The sequence below is a fragment of the Castor canadensis genome, chromosome 14 (assembly GCF_047511655.1).
Source record: "Castor canadensis chromosome 14, mCasCan1.hap1v2, whole genome shotgun sequence".
In the NCBI taxonomy this organism is placed as follows: domain Eukaryota; kingdom Metazoa; phylum Chordata; class Mammalia; order Rodentia; family Castoridae; genus Castor; species Castor canadensis.
The window spans coordinates 20,759,023-20,762,462 of NC_133399.1; the positions used below are offsets into that span (position 1 = coordinate 20,759,023).

General features: G+C 37.0%; 1 pseudogene; it reads right to left on the reverse strand.

Annotated features, from left to right (window-relative positions):
• Window positions 1-2,017: 2,017 nt before the first annotated feature.
• On the reverse strand, window positions 2,018-2,983 carry LOC141416167 (olfactory receptor 7A17-like; annotated as a pseudogene).
• Between the last annotated feature and the right edge of the window lie 457 nt (window positions 2,984-3,440).

Consider the following 3,440-nt stretch of genomic DNA (forward strand, 5'->3'; position numbering starts at 1 on the left):
CTGCTTTCTTGCCACAATGGCAGATTTGATGTACATGGAGTTCCTGGAATCAATTCCATAGGGACATTGAGGGGTGACAGAAATATCTCAATATTTTCTGTAAGGCAATCATTCAGCTGCTGAGGATGGATGTTGTAGGAGTCATCCTCCAAAATTTGAGGTGGAATTTGGATTTTAATGAACTTTGGCAATACAGTACTGTGGGATTTATAATGTGCCTGAAAAAGCAAGTAGGGACATTTCTGCTGTTTTGTAATCCTTCATCAGATACATGACAAATCCAGGCCAGACAGTTGGAAGAGTGAACATGTGGAGGAGAAGCCCCTGTACCAGATTCACTGTAGGTGATCCAGTGTTCAGAGCACTTGAGGAAGTCTGGAGAGTCTCAGCAAAGCCTATACAGGTGACCCACAGCTGACTGCAGATGCAGTAGGGTGTCACTACAACGTGAGTAGTAGCTCACAGTAACCACCTCATGTACAGTGTCTTTGATAATAAAGGCAATGTATTAAATGTCTTGATTTTAGGATGCTTCTTAGTCACCAAAACTAACATATTAACTAATAGAAATGAAACTTAGGCTAATTATGATAACTTGATATTTTATATTTTGGGCATTTGATGTTATATCTAAAGACATCATTCACAATTACTCTTTTATTCAAGTTTATTTGATACAAATAAACTGAAAATTACTATGTGGAGATTACATTTCGGGCAAAAAAACAGGGGTATTTATATAAACTCATGGCACCAATTTGCAAGAATGAGAAGAATTTCAAGTGCCCTGTATGCTATGTCTTGATGAAGATCAAAGTTATTCCTGAGCATAAGGATGGTACATAATGGATGATTTGGGTTTTATTTTTTCATTATCCTGCTAGTGTATATTGCAGCACTCAGAAATGAGTGGAAATTTTATTTACAACAATGAAAGAATTTATATTTGCTAGTAGCAGTGGAAGTTTCCAAGCAGAACCAAACATGTAATTCACATGTAATTCAACAATAAAAAGTAACACATGCCATGCTATCCTTAGTGAATAAACCCTTGCACATGGACAGTAACATTCCATCTTTCATTAATGATAATTACAATGTCCAAAGAAATGTTTGCAAATTAATACAATATAAAATGAAGACATTTACTCATCATATTTTAGTTTTTCTCTGATTCTGAGGTCCAATTAAACAAGCTATTATTTCTAATTAGTCTTCTTGTTTAGAATTCACTTGTAGTCATGAATTTGATCATTACTTTTTTCTGGTGATTATAGCAGGAACTGTGCACATCAAGATGAAGAAGAAAACAAAACTCCAATCATGAGAATCTAACTATCAGTTATAACACTCACTGGTTGTTCAAAACTTGCATTAATTAGTAGAGCACTTAATGTAATGATTTATGATGGATACACAAGTGCAAAAACCTTGGTCTCAGACTTTCATTATAGATAAAATCATATATTGAGCCTTTATTGTCAAGTATAGTTTTTTCCAGTAGGTGGTATAGACAATATGATTGTGTTTTATATTAATAATAAAAAACAACTGCTTTAAGATTTGAGAAGAAATTATACTTAAGAAACTGATGTTGTCCCAAGGGATAAAAGGGGATTGCTCATATTTCTAATCCAAGTTATAAGTAACTTTTTTGAAAAATAAAATAAAATAAAAGACTCTTACTAAATGACAGAGAGAGAAGAATACCTAACTACATGGCTATGTTTGTTAAGCATCATTTAAAATAGTTTTATCATTAGCATATATTAAGAATATGAGGAAGTGTCATTGTGGTAATTCCAAACGTACATACATACATACAGCGGATGTTGACAAGTTCATCTTCTCCATTACTTTCCCTCCACAGCTTTTCAAACAGTGTTTTGTGGGTTTCTTTATGAATCCTTATTTTTTGAAAGCTGAAATAAAATTCAGAATTAAGTAAGAGAACGTTTTACTTCCACAACTTGACCAAAATATTGTATTTTATCACTCTGAGGTTTGGAGCTTAAGATCAATAGTGCTGTTTTAGTCCTGGAAAAATGGGTGCTTTTATACAGTATTTCTTAATGGGTCTTCTCATAGCCCTTTTGATGTCCTTATTCCTCAGACTGTAGATGAATGGGTTCAGCATGGGAGTGACCACGGTGTACATCACTCAGGCTGTGGCACTTGAGTGTGAATTTTGGGACACAGCAAAACTGAGGTACACTCCCAGGAGTGTGCAATAAAATAAGGACACAACTGAGAGGTGAGACGCACGGGTGGAAAATGCCTTATACCCCCTGAGCTGATGAGATTGCACGGATGGAGGAAAGTATCCTACAGTAAGAGTAAAGAACGCCAGTGAGAGGACCAGCACCAAGCAATGTAGTTGCAAAATTAATCATGACATTATTATCAAATATGTCAGAACAGGCAAGGTGAACCGCCTGGTTAAGTTTGCAGAAAAAGTGGGGGATTTCCACATCTGTGCAGAAAGACAGCCAAAGAACCATGAAACGGTGTAACAAAGAATTCAGGAGACTAATTATCCAGGACACCAACACCAGGAATCCACAGATATGGGAATTCATGATGACTGTGTACTGCAGGGGGTGACAGATGGCTACAAAGTGGTCATAGGCCATCACAGCCAGATGGAAGTTGTCCAGCACAACAAATAATGTGAAAAATAAATTTGGGTTATGCAGCCTTCATAAGTTATGTCCTTGCTCTGTGTCTGGATGTTCACCAGCATCTTTGGGACAGTGGTGGAGGTGAAGCAGATGTCCGCGAAGGACAGGTTGGAGAGGAAGAAGTACATGGGTGTGTGCAGGTGAGTATCTGAGATAGTAGCCAGGATGATGTGCAGGTTCCCAAGCACAGTGACCAGGTACATAGAGAGGAAAATTCCATATATTAGGAGCTGCAGTTCTGGGTCTTCTGAAAATCCTAGAAGAAGAAATTCTGAAGTTCTAGCATTATTTCCTTGTTCCATGTGGTTGATTTTCCTAGCAGAAGTGAGGAATTTATCATTATTACTTTTTGCATTTGGTACATTATAGGACGTCCTTTTTCATATATGAGTTTGCAGCTCTCTCTCTGAAAACAAAAGGTTGTCATACAAAATATCACATAGGAATAGTTGCTATGAAGATAAAGAAGTAAAAACAAAGTGGGAAGTAGGTGCTGTTTTCAATGGGGTCCAGACAAGACAGGTAAACAACAGGATATCTGAACAGAGACTTTCAAGGAAGATGGAATTGGATCCACAAGGATATTCATAGAAGTTTATGCCTAGTAGGAAGAATGAGAATTGTAAAGGCTCTAAAGATCAGACCTGTTTCATATAGCAAAGTTTTAAATTACACCACCATGGTGACCAGAATGAATTAGGTAGAGGTGGAGGAGAGATCTTTTCTCAGAATGTGGAGGAAGGAGGGGAACTCCCTGCT